Source organism: Protopterus annectens, chromosome 13.part0 (assembly GCF_019279795.1).
Source record: "Protopterus annectens isolate FY-2018-M chromosome 13.part0, PAN1.0, whole genome shotgun sequence".
Lineage (NCBI taxonomy): Eukaryota > Metazoa > Chordata > Ceratodontiformes > Protopteridae > Protopterus > Protopterus annectens.
Genome location: NC_056747.1, coordinates 265,772,494 through 265,792,593, shown reverse-complemented (window position 1 = coordinate 265,792,593; position 20,100 = coordinate 265,772,494). Strand labels below are relative to the sequence as shown.

General features: G+C 35.2%; 1 protein-coding gene across 1 annotated transcript in view; it reads right to left on the bottom strand.

The window, feature by feature from the left end:
- Nucleotides 1-20,100, bottom strand: part of LOC122787228 (excitatory amino acid transporter 1-like) — a 339,397-nt gene that overhangs the window by 277,388 nt on the left and 41,909 nt on the right. The gene's annotated exons all lie outside the window — the stretch shown is intronic.

Here is a 20,100-nt window from a genome sequence, read left to right as displayed (position 1 = left end):
TCATGACTGAAGGGATAATCATGAGGCTTTATTATTATGAGGCGTATTTCATGTATGTGTGAGATCCCTACATACAGCAAGCACGCTGACATTACTTCTGTCAAGTGGTTATGCAAGATATACCCTGAGTGTTTTACTATGCTGTTTTCTTTTCTTTTGTTGTTTTTTTAACACTGATATCCTGGTTCTTTTCTGTGATCAGACTTTTGAAATATTTCTAATGGTAGCTTGTCTGACTGAAACTCTGCACCGTATTGAAAATTATGTCTGTAAACTGGTTTCCATGATTGTACATATTTGGTATTTTCAGTCATTGGTACTGTTACCATGGAGATGACTTCTTAGCTGCATCTTTGTGCTAATACCATAATGAAGTCAAAGCAATTCTCTGACCCTGTCCTATTATTCAACTGTTTTAATGCAATTAATACCATTGTACCATTGTTGTAATAATATGATTTTGATATCTCTGTGCTGCTGTGTTTTTGATTTAGCATCAGTATGTTATGGTTCCATTATTTTTGGTCATGTTGCATCAGTATGTTTTGGTTCCATTATTTTTGGTCACATTGCATCAGTATGTATGTTATGGCTTCATTATTTTTGGTCACGTTGCATCAGTATGCTATAGTTCCATTATTTTTGGTCACATTGCATCAGCATGTTATAGTTCCATGATTTTTGGTCATGTTGCATCAGTATGTTATGGTTCCATTATTTTGGTCACGTTGCATCAGTATGTTATGGTTCCATTACTTTTGGTCACATTGCATCAGTATGTTATGGTTCCATTATTTTTGGTCACGTTGCATCAGTATGTTATGGTTCCATTATTTTTGGTCACGTTGCATCAGTATGTTATGGTTCCATTATTTTTGGTCACGCTGCATCAGTATGTTATGGCTCCATTATTTTTTGTCACGTTGCATCAGTATGTTATGGCTCCATTATTTTTGGTCACGTTGCATCAGTATGTTATGGTTCCATTATTTTTGGTCACGTTGCATCAGTATGTTATGGTTCCATTATTTTTGGTCATGTTGCATCAGTATGTTATGGTTCCATTATTTTTGGTTACGTTGCATCAGTATGTTATGGTTCCATTATTTTTGGTCATGTTGTGTTACCACTATTCTAGTGTTGTTTTTATATCTTTGATCTAGCGACATGCTGTATTCCTTCATGCAGCTGTACTGTTGCTTCACTATTATCATGATGTCATAAAACATTTTAGTGACATCATATGTTTGAAGCAGTGGCCTGATGTCACTGCTTTTGCATTATTGTTTTTATCTCATTGTGTTGCTGAACCTTTTTCTTCTCCCCTGATTTCCTTATACTATATACTATTATAACATTTGTCTGAACCCATTATGTTGCTCTGCTCCTTTTATGATTCTGTCATGTTGTTGTGCTATTGTCCTGATACTGACATAAAAATAAAACATTTTGTTATATTTTCATTATGTTGAATAATAGTTATTCTTGGTTTGTAGCAGTGGTTGTGCAGAGTCTGCATGTCCTCCCTGTGGTCGCGTGGGTTTCCTCCGGGTGCTCCGGTTCCTCCCACATCCCAAAGACATGCTGTAAGTGGACTGGACACTCTAAATTGGCCCTAGGTGTGAGTGTGTGCATGTGTGTGCCTTCAGTGGAAGGTTGGGCGCCGGGCTGGCAACTCGACACAGTAAATCTCCACTGCCAATCATGAGTGGACAGGTGATCCGCTGTGGCGACCCCTAACCGGGAAATGCCAAAAGAAGACGAAGCAGTGGTTCCCAAACAAGGTATCTTTAGGCACAAAAACAAACTAAAAGTGTAATGCTGTAATACAGCAGTGTTTTTGATGATAGTACTAACTTGTTAAAAATGGTTTCATATACTGCCATTAAAGACTTGTAATATAGTTATATACTTTTGTGTGCTTTTAAGTAATCTTTCTAAGACATTGTTTGCTGGTTTTACTCTAATGAAAGAAGAGGGAACCAGGCCATTTCAAGACCTTTGATTGCTTAAAGCAACTTCTAAGAATGGTATTTGCTATTGGCCATTGTGCTGTTTTGAGCTTTTTCAGCTTTTTTTAGTGTTGCTGTAAGTTGCCCAAATTTGCATGGCCTCATTTGCTTTAATCTGGTGTACTCTGTGGTATAAACTCATGATTTTGACTGGACTAGCGAGCTTTGTAAGTGTACCACATTACCATTACACTTTTCTGTACTTTTAAGTAACTTTACTAAGAAATTGTTTGCTGGTTTTATTTAGTAAGAGGAGAGGGAACCAGGACTTTTCTAGGCCTCTGATTGCTTTAGAGCTTTTAAGTGTGTTGTTTACCATTGGCCAGTGTGCTTTTTGAGCTTCTTCACCTGTTTTTCTGTATTGCTATAATTTGCCTGTGCTTACTCATTGCTGTATGTAGTGCCATGGGGTTGTGACATGTATTATACAGACATGGACAACTTCACCAATCGGAACCTGCTGCCAGACATTGTTTAATCAGCTGCTACCAATGGATGCTACAAGAACCATCCTCTGTCCATAACAGTGATCTTTTGGATTGCTATCTAGTCCTTATTGCAGCCTAAAGCTGTCCTTTACAGTTCATAGCTTCGCAGTTATCATCTTAGCCAGCAAGGACTCTTAGTTTGCATAGAGTTACTTTAGCCTCACCAGCTCCCAAAATCTATTCTACCTTATGTCTTACTAATAGTGTAGTCTGTGTATTCCTCTAGTAAACATCTTATTTGGTTGCATATAGTTTATTCTGTGTTACTCTATGTATCCCAATAAATTAACTCATTTAGTTGTATTTCTCGACAATTTAACTAAACTAGTCACATACAGTTTATTCTGTATGCTTCTCATCTAACTTCTCCAAATCACTGGACAAAAATAGTAGGTCAGCCTGCTTGTTTCCCTTCTGTTGCCAGCCTCTTAGCTCTATGTATCCTTAGGGAGTGTAGAAACTGCCTTATGCTCACAGATAATAAACTAATACTCAACACAAATAATTTCGATATTTAATTAATCTGGAAAATTCCCTGTCACCAAAATCTTTGGTCAGTGAGCAGTACAAGCCTCCACAATTCAGACATAATTACATCCCCAGGCTAGGCTCAAAAAGACTCATTGAACATTACAAGTGCTCATTAAAGATAGCCCTGTGGATCCTTAAGTTAGGCTAAACTTACAAATGCATAAATAATCCTGTATTTAAACATGGTCTAACTCCCCATGGGAGTGTCTTATATGCTGTCCTCACAGCTCACTATTTCATTTCTCATCCTTCAAACTTCCCGTATTAACAAACCTCCATCCATTCATCTCTTCCTTTCGTACATCCCCATTTCCACAAACTTCTTATGCATTCTTAAATAATGCTTGCCTTTCGCAATTTACTAAATGCTACCCCCTCTTCATCTTATAAATCTTTTCCTACCTGTGTCCTGCATATGATATAGGAGTAAATTTGTATTAACCAAGAAGTCATGATTTTTCTTGTTCTAGTTCATTATTGCAGAATATTCTTTTTCAGTATATGGGGTCTGTTCTTCCCAACTTACAGCATGTATAAGGTGCAGTATTCATTTGATTGTACTCATGCCCAATGTAGACACTTATAAATTTATTGTAAATAGTGTTTTCTTGTGAATATGTGGTGTTTCATCTGTTTGTAAAATTGATTAAACTGTAGAGCTTTTCTCTCCGGACTTCCCATTCAGACTTTCCCAATAAAGAGATGAAAATACAATAAATAAAGCTGTCTTATGCTGAGGCTGTAAAAACAATCTTTACTTAAAGCCTCCTATAACGAAGAAGACTAGGGCCCGATTCCAAAAGAATTGATCTCAGTGTAAGTGACCACTTAGTATAAAAGCAGACTGAGAGCAAGTGTTTTGGAATCTGGCCACGGTATAAGCCTATAATATAGGCCTTACACCAAAGTAATTCACTTACACTGGCAGCAAGTCTTTTGGGATCAGGGGAGACTTAAACTGAGAGCATCTCTTTTGAAATCTGGCCCTAGGTTTCAATGTAATTCCAATAGCAAATCTCTTTCACGTACACCTACAAGAATAAATCACCAAAATCAAATTGCAAAACTATTACTCTAAACCCCATGTACTGACAAAAATGTCTCCGTGATAGGTGACTCAATAGTTAAGTATACAGACTGTCGTCTCACAAGACTAGACAAAGATAGGGTAATGGTGAGTTATCTTTCTGGGTCACTGACTTCAGAAGGGCTATAAAGATTCTTTCACCTGAAATATATGACTATAATGTGGTGGTGGTGGTCCATGTGGGAGTGAGTGACCTGAGGCACAAAACCCTGAGGAACATGCAAATAGACAAGTTGGAAACTCTCCATGCCAGGGCCAGATCCAGCACTAGGTGACTTAGGCAACTGCCTAGATCCTGTGCTGGTAGGGGTGGGGAGCCTAGTCACAACATTAAAATTTAATAAAAATGAAAAAGTTTTCTTACTTTGGTAAACAGATGTACACTTGCTTTAAAAATTAAAAAAAAATGAAAAGGTTCCTGCTTTGCCTATGACCACCATTAATGTCCTGCTGCTTCTTGCTTTCAGCCAATGAAGTGGGAGCTAGTGTGCATGCAGGGATGGTGCGAGATTTAATTTCAAGCAGGTATTTTTTATCTGCAGCATTAAGAATGGAAAAGGAGTTCAGCGAGCACATTGGTTTTAAAGGCAGGTGCTTTTCTGCAGCAGCATTTCAGGTAAGAGCATTAAAAACAGAACTACATTGGTTTTAAGTGTGTGTGTATGTATCAACAGAACAGGACAAACACATTGGTTTTAAGGGTATGTGTTCTTCTGCAGCAGTGTGTATTTCAGATACAAGCATTAAAAACATAACTACATTAGTTTTAAGTGTGTGTGTGTGTGTGTGTGTGTGTGTGTGTGTGTGTGTGTGTGTGTGTGTGTGTGTGTATAAAATGTCCTTTATGTTATGGGGTTTGCACAGAGTCAAACTCTCATACAAGGGGTAAGAACCTTAATCCAACTGCCAGACCCAGTTTCTTAAAGGGGGGATTAAGATCTGGTACATGCAAAACCTGTAGTACTGTTAACTTAGCAGTCTGCTACAGAAGACATGCAGAGGTAAAAAATGAATGCAAGTGTCATGTAAGTCCACCACCCAAAAAATAAAAATAAAACAATATGCTATATGCAGTAGTATTTCTGATTTATGTTTGACTTGTGGGTTGTTGAACAAAAGCTACTGCTACAGCAATATTGTTTGTAACTGTTTTGTTTTATTCATTGCACTAAATAATTAATTAAGTCACTGCATTAAACAATGAATTAATTAATTTATAGGCCTTGATTGTGTAATATAGTCTAAACTTGTTGCATTTTAGTAATATATTGTTGCAGTGGCTTTAGAGCCTACATTAAATGCAAAGAGTTTGACAAGTCAGATCATATAGACCGTATTATTTAGAATAACTAGAACCATCTGATCTTCAGCTCTTCATCATCCCTTATGTAGTCATTGTTGCATACTACTATGATACAGTCTCTGCTAGAATATCAGATTGTAAAGGATTTTTGTATTTAGTTAAAAAAGTTTTAGTCTGGCAGTTGGGACTAACGCTCGGACTTAATGAGCTGCTTCCTGTCTCAAAGAAACAGGGTTTGAATCTTTCCACCCTAATTTATCTGCTGTAGAACACTGAGCAAGGCATTTAACCAGACAATGCTTTGGATCAATTGGGAATTTGTGCTAGGGTCCTTAATGGTCCGCAGAACTGCATGCTTAGTAACTATGAACCTGTTGTTGCTGTTTGCCAGACATTTCATATTGCATAGTTGATTTAGTTTAGGAAACGTTGGGGTAATATCACCAGCACACTATTTTTTAATGCCACACAGGCAATTTATTCTTCAAGGGCAGCAGGCACTGCACCTGTAGAGGAGGCACTGAAATGCAAAGTTGTCAGCAACAATCTCTGCATTATTAATATTTTTCTTTAATGTGGAATTATTTAGATGACTTACTTCTGTTGAGATTGTGCATATTTATTTTATTTATTTTACATTTGTTAACCGGGAAAGTACGACTGGATTTTGGTCCATATTCAGCGGACGCCCGGGGAGAAAAGCTCCATAGATACATACATATAGACAGTGTGACTTTGACAATTAAACACTTTTGTACAAGAACAATTACATAATTTGACACATATACTTTATGCAGAAATTCTTGCAGAAAGCTATTCCGGTTATGCCAGAATATACAACAGGTTTGGGAATTATGAACTTTTATGCACGAACATAGTAATTTTAGTTGTACATAGATCTGTAAGTTCTCTTGTGGTTCAGCAGTACACTAACTAATCAAACATCTGAATCAGTTGAGGTACAAGAGCTATAGTTATGATAGTTTCAACATGAGGCTAAGTTTTAAGAGATAAAGGGTTAGTCAGGGTTTGTACAGAGGCATAGCCAATGCATTTTTAAGTGTTTTTTAAGAGATGTTTTAAATTGAGTTAAAGAGGGGACTGCAGTGAGTTCATCAGGAAGTAAGTTCCAGATTTTTCCAACAGAGTTGGTAAATAGAGAGACACCAGTGAATTAGTTGGCTTTAACAGTTTGATCTAGCATTCTATTAGAAGAGAGGAGTGTTTTTAGGTTGCTGTATGGGATGATGATATTTTAAGTATGGGTATAATTTCTGGTTGATAGAAAATTTTGTGTGCAACTATTAATTGATTATACTGAATTTGACAGGGTAGTTCTAGCCAGCCTAGAGCTTGAAGGTTCAGACAATGGTGTTGTCTATATGGTGAATCTGTGGCAAATCTGGCAATGCTATTGTAACAGCTAGCGAGTTTATTTAGGTCAGATTTACTTTGATTTGTAAAAATAGGAGAGGAATATAGCAGGGAAGAAAGTAAATGAGTTTGGGCAATCAAAGTCCTAGCAGATGAGGTAAGGAATTGTTTAATCTTATATAAAAAGCCAAGTTTCTTATTTACTGTCTTAATAGTTCGGTCAATGTGAGCATCGAACTTGAGATTGTTGTCGATTAATATGCCTAATAGCTTAGTTTTAGGTTCTGGGGAAATTATGGTTCCATTGTTGGATTTTATGGTAACTGATGGCAAAGGAACTTTACGAGTAGGGGTGAAGAGTAACAGCTTTGTTTTATTTGGATTTAATAGGAGACGCCGGTGAATGAGCCAGTTTTCGATCTTATTAAAGGTGCTTTGTGATAAATTCTGTAAATCTGTTGGAGAGGTAGCAGAGCACAAAAGGGTAGAGTCATCCGCGTACTGACTACAAGTTGCGTTTGGGATGACAGTATTTAAGTCATTAATGAAAATGGAGAAAAGGAGTGGTCCTAATATGGACCCCTGCGGGACTCCAAGGGTGATTGGTAATAGGGTGGATAGGTTCCCCTTCCATAATACAGCTTGTTGTCTACACTTAGATAGGACTGAAACCAGAGAATTGCTTGGTTATCTAGTGTGAGTGTTTTTAGTGTACATAGTAATAGCTGGTGGTTCACCATGTCGAACGCCTTGGAAAGATCTAAGAAAAGGGCAGGGGAGAGCTTGTTGTTATTACGGTTTTGAATTATTGTATGAGAGAAGGAAAGGAGGGCTGAGGTCAGGTGGTTAATATTTCTTATGCTGTCATAAATACTCCTCTATCTAAACTGCTACACATGGCTGGATGGTATAATGATGGTGATTATTATACAATTCCACGTAGCTCATCCAAAGCGACCAATAAAGTAGCTTTGGATTGATAACAATAAGGAGTGTACACAGCCAGTAATGTGTCAGTAACTGTTGGTGGTTTTGGTTGGGAGAGCTCACTGTGGATGAAAGTACCTCATGCTCTCATCTGGTCATTTTTAAATTGTATTTAATCTAGCTTTGCAGGACTAGTGTGTTTTATGTGTGTGTGTGTGTGTGTGTGTGTGTGTGTGTGTGTGTGTGTGTGTGTGTGTGTGTGTGTGTGTGTGTGTGTTTGCACATAAATTAAGTTTGAATACTTTGGCTAGTGTGTGTTTAAGTGAAACAAATTTGAAGTATGTGCCTTTGGTCATTATTGCTTTTTACAGACATCTGAGAAGGATGCAGACAACAATGTAGCTAAAATTGCTAGGTTTGGGGGATGACACTGCTGAGCTGATAAAGTTAATAGTGATTGGTCTGTCTTTATAGGGCTAGCATGCATTTATGTGAAGCATGGCCATTTTTATCACAATCAGATATGTGTACACAGTTGATAAAAAGGGCATAATTGTTGAGTATGAATATTGGTGGATTATCATAATACCTATATATGCCCTTTCATGGTTGAAATGCACTGAAATGGATATGTTTGTCATTATTGGTTCATGCATTTTGTTACACTGTTTACTGGAAAAAATGTTCAAAACTACATTTAAAATGCACTCTGACAAATGCTGCTGTACTAAGCAAGAAATATAATAAAACATTTAGGAAAGTGATTTAAAGAATATATGCATTTATGCATGGTCCTAAAAATGTGTTCAGGGGACCCATGGTTTGAATGCAGCCTGGGATCCAAGATACACTTAATCCACAAGTAGCCAGCTGCATTTTTAGTAAATGTTTGTTTCAAGGAAAGCAAAGTTTACTGTTACTCATGCTAAGTCTGTTTTCAATGCGAGACTGTTTTGTTTAGCTAATGGCCATCAGAGTTTGTGCAATAAAATCTGAAATAAAGGTTTTAAATTAAATCCAAATCTTTGAAATGATTGTAAAAGAAAAGAAGAAAATAGAATGCAGACTGACAGGTATGAACAGTGATTAAAATAAATGGAGAGAGACAGCCAAGTAATGGGAGACTGGAATGGCTGCTGGGGGGGACCTAGTCCATTACCCTGCCTGGGGCCCCATTTGACCATAATGCAGCTCTACTCCATGCATGTGCAAATGCAAGCAAGACCTGGTCCTGAGTGGAGTTCTTCCTTCTCTAAGAATGATGCCTCAGTACAAAGAAAAGATAATTGGCTTCAGCAATTGTTTAAAAAATTGGTATAATTGCAGGAAGATTCAGCATGTATCAACACGGGACAAATTGCTTGACAGTCCAACTTGCTTCCCAAAGTATGACCTGCACTTCTTGTCCCAAGGCTTCTGCATACTGGCTAAGGGCTTTGCTACCCTCATAGTGCCTTTTTTAGTCAGAATCCAGCATAACAAACATATTAAAACTGGAACTGGATAACATTAAGGTGATTCACCCCAAAGCCAGAAGTCTCAAAAACAAATTTCCCAATTTTGAGGGTCTCCTGCATTTGAAAAGCATCTATGTTTGTATAATTACTAAAACTTGATTTAAATGCAATGAAAACAGTCCCTTCACACCTGTGTTTTAGCTCCATCTTTCAGGCCTGATGTTAACTGTGGTGGCATCGCCATATTTGTCAAGGATCATATCACCTTCTAGCCAGATTCTCACATAGCCATAAATTGAATTTATACATCTCCATATCACCCTAAACAGAACAAGCTATCAGCTTGTAGCCTGTTACAGGGCACCTTCCATGTCCTCCGATAATCATGTAAGATTCCTAAATGAACTTCATGAACTCCCAATAAACAATAATTCATTTACAATGGGAAATTTCAACAACTTCTCAATAAACTGGAGCACCTATACCTCTAATGCAGGGTATGCACAGATGTTCTTAGATGTAATAAACCAAACACACAGCTAACCAACCCACTAGAGGAAATAATATTCTTCATCTGGCCCGTACAAATACAGTCACTTCATTCACTATTTCCTGTCTTATTTTCTTCCCTGGATAAGTCAAGCCATAAACTTGTTGCGTTCACCTTCAAAATCCACAAAGCCCTTTCAGCAAATATATCTGAATTCAAGTATTTCAAACACATTATCCTCTTCCAGTTCTAAGGTAAGGTTTCAAAATTCATTTATGTTAGCATAAGCCTAAATGCTGACACAGCAGATAGCTTCACAAATGAGTTCTGTGCCAACTTTCATAAATGCATAGAGCTGGCATTCTCAACCATAGTAAAATATAATGGAAAAATCAAAAACAACCAAATTTGTGGTCCACCAACATTAGTAAACTTTACAAAAAGAGGAGAAAAAGTATCAAATTATGCTGCAGATCCAAAAACCTCTCATATCACAGATAGTATAAAAATTATTATTAAGAACATGGAAATGCCACTAGTGTCTCCTAAATTAATTCATAAACTTAGGTTAGCATCTGAGGCTAAGGACAATTATGAATCCTTATTTAACTATGTTAGGAAACAGGAATAGCATACAGCATTGTTCCATCCTCATGCAAAATGACACCTTCCATTCAGTCAATAGATATTGTTGATATACTATACGTCTGTCTAAAGCACACATAGCCCAGAAAACCTTGCATGCCCTGTTATCACAAAGGAACATGTACAGAGGGTGCTGTCTGAGAGAGAAAATACTTATTCTTTGGAGATGGACAATATATCTATCCAAGATAGAAAGACTTCCTTGGAGCCGCACAATATATCTGCATGTTTAATAAATAGCACTAAACATACCATCACTGAAACATGCCTCAAACTGTTCAAATTAAGTTTAGCTACATGTTTTGTCTCTGACATTTGGGGCATCACAGTGGTGATGTCCCTACATATGATTGACCCTACTATCAGCCACGGGAATTACAGACCCAGCAGCCTGACAAGCCTCATCAATAGTGCCATGGAACATATTATAACTGACCTCACAAACCATGAAATTATAAATCTTATTAGGTTTGACTCTCAGCAGTTTGGAAAGGGAAGATCCTGCCTAATAAATCTGGTTAACTTCCTTGACAGGATTACACAGGCTGTCGAGAATGGTCATGCTGTTCACATGGTAAAGCTTGACCTGACAGAGGAATATGACAATGTGCCCCATGCAGGCATTGCAAATAAACTAAATTCTTTAAATATATATCTCTTATGTGGAAAGATGGACAGTAAACAGTCTAAAGGACAGATCCCCTCACAATGCAAATGGCAGGTGCCACATCAGAAAGTATGAAGATAACAGTGGTGGCCCCACAGACTCTGTACTGGGACTCCTCCTTTTCATAATTTACTTTTACAATCTACAGACCAGGGGCCAGGACCTTGGGCTAACTAATTATGCAGATGTCTGCAAACTGGGATTCTTAAATTTCCCTCTGATAGCCAAACCCTTCAGCAAGAACTCACACTTCTGTTCTGAAAATGGGTTCAAATTAAACACAAAAAAATGTAGTATTCTAATTTGATCATGAAATCCTTCCCCCTTCACTAACTCCTGTACCCTTAGCCAAAATAAAATTTGGTTATTCCCTCAACTAACTGAAGTAATTTAAAAATGACTCCCATAGTTTGTATATTAGGCACAGCTATGCAGTGTAGACCTGGAATACAGGTAAGCCATTAATATACCATAGCAATGCATGCTGTAATTTTACATTTTAGATGAACTTTGTTTCACTGCTTATAGTAAAATAATAAATCTTAGAATTACAAACTACACTTTGGGACATGATAATTCGTTTTACTTTATTATTATAATGGTACAACACATCTTGATGCACATTTTACTTTATTATTATAATGGCAACACATCTTGATGTATATCCACTTAAAGTGACATATATTTTTGACCTGTATAAAACAGTAGCAGTGGGATCATTTCTCCATTGCTGCTGAAAAGTTGTTGCAAGCAGCCCATGGTCATTGCAAAATTAAAACATTGCCTTCTACTTTTCTTCAGCTTTTCATACAGTTTTTAATGCAGCATATGGAGAACATAGCACTTTATTTTATGACTTTCACAAAGAATGTTATTATTTAGTCACTCCACACAAAATATACTTGTCTCATTTATCATATACAACAATGCTGTTCAAATAATGATGTTATTTTAGCTGTAAAAACAATGTCCTTATAAATGTAAAATGAATGAACCATTTGGTATATCTTACTATTAAAACCAGATGTTAAATTAAAATGGCAGTTAGGACTCACTTTTGCCAGAGAGCTCATAACTTTGAATGTACTTTGTAAGTGATTTTGGATAGAGATACTGTTGTGCAATCATGAAAATGAATATACTATCTTAAGACACCAATTTATACTGTTATGTAACATCAAGCATGCTGATTATGGTATAGCAGCATGTTTAACCAAAATCAAATAGACACCTCTACAAAACAGTTTTGATCTTTTTTTCTCTCAGCATGTTACATAATTTTATCTATGTACAATAACAGGAAGGGGCTATGGTACTTAAATCAAATTGTAGCATAAACTATAAAAGGTGATTACCAGTGACATAAAATAATAGCTCACTAATGATGTATGCGAGCATTATGATCTCTGGTGGTAAAATTATTTAAAAAATAGACAAATCCATTATTAAATTTGGCACAGAACTAATAGCAGTATCCAGTTTAATGAGATTACATACTACTGAGATGAGCAGTTTAATTTCTCAACTGGTGATAAACAGGAAGGCATATGATTGCATAATAATTCCTAATAGAGTCATCAGTCTTGTACATACTCCATGCAAAATATACTTGTCTCATTTAACATATACAACAATGCTGTTAAAATAATGATGTTAAAGTAGCCTGTTGTGAAAATCTTCCTCCTTCAAGATTAAATGACTAACAATTCACAATCCACAGAAGCCAGATATGTTAACCATTGGCTCCATATATTTAGATTACAGAAGGGTTAAAGGAATAACAACTTGGGAAGAGGTAGTGAATGATCCTCCTGTTCTCCAGAGATCTTGTGTACTTGAGTTATTATAAGGCTACAGATATGGTTGTCATTTTTTTAACCTGAAACAAAGAAATTACATCTTTTTGCTGGTTTCTGCTTGATTTGGCAACACTCAGACAGTCTATTACAAAAATGATAGAACTCTGCACTGTAAAAATTATGAATTAAATATTTTAATTTCCCAGTACAACCTTAATTCGCTTATCACAACAGATGTCTCATATATTAAAAAAGGTTTTATAAAATATGAGTATCAGCATTTATCAGGCACTACCACTATGAATTCATTGCACCATTCAAGAGCATTTTGTCTTTTTTGGGTCATAGGTATGATATTATGGTGGCTGATATTAACAACATACAAAGTCTTTCTAGGATTAGACTTGTACAGTGCTACAGAAATCAGGAATGAATTCTGATCAACACATTGTCCTTCTAAATATTTTATGTAACATTGTGACTAAAAAGACATTTATTTCTCAGAGAGACTTCAATTATTGGCACATTGCACTCCTCATAATTCAACAATGCAACATGAAGCAAAACTTTTGACTTGGTCATTATTATTAATTTATATCAGCTAGTAGGTTTTCCTACCCAAGGTAAGAGCATCTTAGATTGGGTCCTCACTATTATGGTGGCTGTTATAAAAACTGATATACTCCTGCTATAAAATTTAACATCCCAATTGTGACACCCTCCATCACTTCGATTAGTATTGTCGATCATAAGTACAATGGAATTCAGAAAAAATGTAATCAATACTGACTGAAAGTATAATGTGAAAAATGTCATTTGAATTTTTTTTTTTTTTTACTTTAAAAGTACTCTATATAGATTAATTAGTTAAATTTATGAAGGGGAAATTTGGCCATGGTATCAGGGAACTTATCTTACTCATAGGTTTGGTGGCAACAAGTGAGCATAAACATCCCATTCCTAGTGCAGTGACAGCTTGGAGGATGATGTGTAATGTGGAAAAGATGACATTAGACATAGAGACAAACACCAGTGCTGTGGAGTACCAGTACGATTGTGGAGGATTCTGAAGTCATTTTTCAGCAAAACATGTTTGCTGAAACCAAAAAGATGAGCCATCAAGCGTAGTGTAATTACAGCCCTGCAGTCAAGAAGGTTGTAGGATGATATAGTGAAAGAAATGCTGTTGTAGAGTGAGCCAGAAAATTAAGGATATGTTTTCTGGGGTTAAATTATAGATAAAATGCAAAAAGATGAAGCAGAGTCTATCCTGAAGAATGCTGGCGAAAAAGAAAGAATATGCTATATAGAAAAAAGTGAAAGAAGGTGCCAGGGGAGCAACAGAAAGAAGGCAGAAGTATGTGGCAAAGATTCAGAATAAAGAAAAAGAATTGGAAAGGTATGAAGACTGGGACAACTTAATGGTTCCTTTGGGTGTCAAAGCCCAGGAGGTAAGAACTTTATTCTTATAAACATTGACATTTTATGATATTATATTTGAGACTGCTTTTGCAATGGAAAATTTATTTGAAGAATATGAAAAGAATGGTAATCCTTGGTTATGTAATAAAAGCATTTAACAGGGAAATAAAAAAAATGTGTACAATTTCAAACAGAAGTAGAAATAGAGACTTTAAAAAAACATTTGCACTGTTTATGTAAAGGAGTACTGGACATTGCAAAGGTTTATGACAAAAGGGGTTTATGGACTGGTGTGTTGGAATGTAATGTGCTAAATATAGAAAAGGACAAAATCATACACATCCCAAGTATGATAAATGTTAAAAAGAAATGAGTGAGATAAAATGCTACAGACAACCTAAAACATGTTTTTTGTTTTGTAAAAAGAAAGGCATTTGATAACTGTGACAAAAAGAAATGTTATATCTGTGGTGAACCGAGTCATGGTTGAAGAAAATGTGAACTGAAATGTTATAAATGTAACAAAATGGGGCATTTATGGATGGAGTGTAAGACTGGAAATAATAATGAGCTTGAAGAAAAAGAGCAAAGAGCAGAGACATTAGAAGCAGAGGAAATAGAAGGTAAATTAGATAAAGAAGACAAAGAAAGAAGAAAAAAGGAGGAAAGCAATAGAAGAAGGTTCTGAAATAAGAAATGAGGAAGATATGAATTGGGAAGTTGTAACAGGAAAAAAAGAATTATACTGGTAAAGGGTAAAAGATAGGAAAATAAATTTTAAAGGGATAAGTATAAAAGAAAAAAGAAAGGAAATGGATAAAAAATAAAATAACATTATACTTTCTAGAAAGGTAAGGAAAAAGGAAAGTAATAATTTTAGAGTACTTTCTGTGAATATGGTAAGAAAGGATTGGAGTTTTGGAATGGTATAATGTGATGCAGATGTCATTGTTTTAGAAGATACAAGATTCTTAACAAGTGAAGAAAGATTACAAACAGAAAAATTATGAGGAGGTAAGATAATTCGGGATTTAGGAAAAGGCTGGTGTTCTGGAATAGGAAACTTTTGTAAAAATATAGTAAATATATTAGATTTAACTTTAGTAAGAATGGGAAGATTAACTACTATGGATTTAAAATGAAAGTAAAACATATCTAGAATTATAGCATTTTATGGTTATGTTACTTGTAAAAAAAGAGAAGTTTATTTCACTGGATTATAGATTATGTAGTGATAAATACAGATATTATAGTGACATGATATTTTAATTATGATTTAAGAGTAAAATGTAAAAATAAAGGAAATGATGTAAGAAAAATGTTAGAAGTTTTGAGATGTGGTAAATTAATACTCTGGGATAAAAATTCATGGACTTACAGAAGGGGTATTTACAGATTCAAAATAGATTATTTTATAATATTTGAAGGATTAAATATAGGGGACAGAGAAACAATTGAAACAGGCTTTTTGGATCATCTAGCAATGTGGATGGAGTTAAATAAGAAATATATAAAAATAGGCAAAGGATTAAAAAGAATAAATTAGAAAGCATGAGATGAATAAGGACAAGATTAATAATGCAGCTATGGAAGGATCATATGATGAAAACATTCTATAAAAATAGTTCTGATTGGTAGATTTTTTAAGAGTAAAATATAATGAAAAACTGGAAACCTATAGTATTGAACAATAATGATTATAAGATTTTTATGAAAATAATACAGAATAGATTTGAAACAGATGAAAGTGTTATGGAGGACAGTATCTACAGCATAAAAAGGAAGGGATGTCAAGAATTATTACTAGTAAGAGAGATTGTGGATGATATAAACAGAAGAGGAGTAGAAACTAAACTTATGATAGGGGATATTAATAAGGCATTTCATACAATAGGACAAGACATTTTATGGGAAATAATGAAATAATACAATATAAGTGAGAAAATATACCTCCTTATAGAAATAATAAAGTAAACATTTTATTATTAAACGGTTGTAAGTGAAGTAAATTATAAAATGAAGTATGCAAAACCCGAGGGGTTAAGAATTCCAATGTTATTAACTTATGCAGATGATGATCTAGCAATTCCAAAAAACAAGCTGTGGATTACAGAAGTAATATTTAATTTTAATGAATGCTTAGAAGCAATAGGGATGACTTTAAACAAAGAGGAGAAGTAAAGAGTTAGGAGATGAGGTTAAGATAGGGGGAATATATTTCACAATGAATGAAATCTCTGACTTAGGTATAAAATTTAGGAATGAGAATGTAAGTAGAATTCAAAGGGATAAAATAATAGAAGAGTTTAAAGAAATTTCTATTTTCTGGAAAACATAAAGATTATCATTTAGGGAAAAGGCTCATTTGATAAACTCAGTTTTAATAAGAAATATAGCATGTTTAGCAAGTGTATTTATGTTGCCAACTGAATTTGAAAAGTAAATATTGTTTCTGTGAGGTTCTAGACTGAATCCAGTAAAAAGAGGAATTTTGTATGTAAACAAGGAAGGAGGAGCTTTAGAGTTAATTAACCCAGAAGTGTATGTTGCTTCACTAAATTTATATAAAGTGTTAAAGTGGATAAATGAAAAAAATATTAAATATCAGTTGTACACAGATTTTAAATGTAAACATAACAAATTTTGAGATATGGTAAAAGGAGTAAGAGAGAAAAGAAGGTATAAATGAAAAAATTAAATGTTATCAGAAAAAAATACATGTGGAAAATAAAAATTGATGAAACTGAAAAAGAGAGAAAAATATGGTATAAGAATGTAATTATTCGATGTTACTTTGTCAAACCATGGGGAAGTTAGCAGAAGGTAAAATTTAAGCTATAAATAATAAGAAATAAATGGTGTAATAAAAAATTAGAATTCCAAGATTTTTTCCGAGACTGGTTGTAAGATCATAAGCACAACCACAGAGTAACAAGGAAAAAAGAAGCAACAAAAGTATCCACCACACAATTTATTGTATCTCTGACGTCTCGGCCTCAGCCTTCAAGGAGTACCATATTTCTTACTACTAATGTTTCAGATATGTCTTCGTTAAAGTAATAATACTACCGGTGGTATGAATAATTTTAAGTTGTAATTAAGTTTTGATATGTGGGAGATTTAAAATTATTCTTTTGTCTGGTTATGACTTATTACACTAAAAGATGTAAAGTAACAGGTATTTAAGCAAGTTGAGTGGGATATATGGGCATTAGTATGATACAGTTTAATTGGATAATTACAATTATATAAATTTGAATTTATCTTAGCTGTGATAGGATTGCTTTACTTTGGGGGAGTGGCTATTTGGGAATAAGTTTAGGCATAGCCGGGGTGGTTGGGGAAATGTGAGTAGGGTAGGGGAGCGGAGAGATCCAGAGCAAAGCGGGTAGAGCCAGTTAGTGTGTCTTTGACCAGAAAAAACACTCAACAAAATGGTCAGGGTTGAAGATAGGTAGGAAGTTAAAGGAACTGTAGTCCCTTGGTGATTTTTATTTTTAAAGCAAGTAGATTTTAATTATAAAATACAAATTATATTTGTAAACAACACTCTGGGTAAATCTTAACAGACTGCAGTAATCACAAAACCGCTGTAGGTAATTTTGTTTTTCTTAATATTATACACTAGCAACAGTAGAAGCTGGTGACTTCAAATCAAAGGGGGGCTGCAGGAGACAGCTGAATGAGTGGGGTCAATGGGAAGGGGTACGGCCAACTAGAAAGGGGAAGAGCTATACTCAAAACCACAAAAACTAACTTTAACTACATACGCTGCCCTGAGTGCCAAGCCATCATTGTGAGAGTACAATCAAAACAAAATGAAGTGTAGAAGAAAAAAATATTTCAATGCATTGGCTGCATGACAGCTTACTTAATATCTAGATGGAAACAAAAAGGTTGTGAGGCATGAAAAAATAAATTACTTTTTAAATACATTACTGGAATGCCAGTCAAAATCAAGTATAAGAAAATCAAGCAGCATTCAACTCAAACCACTTCTCCTTGCACTGCAGTTCTAATTATAATTTATATTCAGCTTTATTAAAGTACCAAGTTGTTGTGTCTTGTTGTGTCTTTCGGCTTTTCCCGGTTAGGGATTGCCACAGCGGAACTCCGGTCTGCTAATGATTGGTAGTTGATTTTTACGTGCCGAGTTACCAGCCCTGATGCACAACCTTCAACGAAGGTACGCCCATTCACGCATATCTCCACGCAGAAGACGCTCTAGCTGAGAATCAAATCGGACAGCATCTTACTGTGAGGTGACAATGCTACCGCAGCACCACCACTTTATTAAAGTACCAAGTAACATGCTGAAAGTAGCAGTCTCTGTGATGCCCCCACTTTGTAAAAATGTTTCTTATCCAAAAAAGACCTGCTGCCTGACATCTATCTACTTGTTTCATGGGGAAACATTATCAAAGTAAAAAATGAAAAGCAAACAAGAAACAAGCTCAAGATACATTGCTTAAAGGATTACTGTACAGGTTATGGACCACACATGATAAATTGGCATTCTGTTTAGTTTACGGGTAAAGCCTGCAGAGATGACTGGAAGTCTCCAACAAGTGTAATGAGCTTCTTAAAATAACGTAATCCTGTCTTTTATTACAAATACTGTCATATGCATTTCAATACCCAAGGCTTATACATTATCTAGTTATGTAAGTATTCTCTGCATGGCAACAACAGAAAGGCTTTCAATGTTGGCAATTCTTTAACAGTATGCTTATTAAAGCTTACTTGCATCTTATGATCTCAGACAAGCTTACCTGATGGTCATTAAAGCATTGCTACTTAAACACAGAGCAACAGGCACTTTCTGAGTAATAAGCATAAATCAACAGTACAAAAATATGACAGAAACCAGACCATTCTGCAAAATCCAAGGACATATGAAAAGCCACTGTAGTACATGTGTCTGCCTTGGATGGGGGGATACTCTACACATTTACACTGCGTAACTGCTCCTTGCCTTGCTTGGACACATCCAGAGTCACTACATGGGGGAGTGGGGTGCAACAAGTATGTCACAATTTGAAATGTCTCTGGCTGACTGTGATGGCCCTGACACATTTGTCATACCTCTCAACCTCAGAGCAAGAAATCTGGATAAAGCCATACATAGAAGTGGGACAAAGGCCCAAAAATAAGGACAATTTTTAAATATTGCTCTTATAAACTTAGAAAGATAATAGAATAGTAGGTCTTACATTAGTATGAATTTTCTAAAGGGTATGAAATCTGAAACTCAAATGCCTGTCATTATTTTCTAACTTCAGTCTTTAATGATTTGCCACTAATTTGCCAAGAAAACACAATTTTATGAAAAATGGACCAAAAATGTGATGCAAAAATATAAAATAGCCACACGATACAGCTGGGAACCAGTCAAAGAAGGGACACTTTTTAATATTAGTACTGCTAACCTGAGCAGCTGACAAAATAAAATAATCTACATGCATTTCTGAAATAAAAGTAATCTATAATTTTGATTATTACAGTTATTTCTTAATTGTAAACTCTCCATGTTTTTCTTCCAAAATTGCTATTTTGGGGATGGATTATTAGGGTAAGAGCAACATTTTGAGCCAAAATCGGGGACAGTTGAGAGGTTTGGCTATGCCTAATTCTATAAAGCAATTTATTTGCATGTACCTCTCAATTTGTTAATGCAATAAATCTGGACAAGGCCAAATATATTGGGGGAACATATAAACAGTACTAAAAATTGCTCTTGTATAAATTGAGACAGTTGATAGAATAACAGGTCTTACTTTAGCATGCAATTTTCTGAAGGTTATGAAGTCTGAAACTCAGTATCTGTCATTATTTAGTGACTTAATTCCTAAATGATTTGCCAGAAAACCACAAATTTTATGAGGAACAAACCAAAAA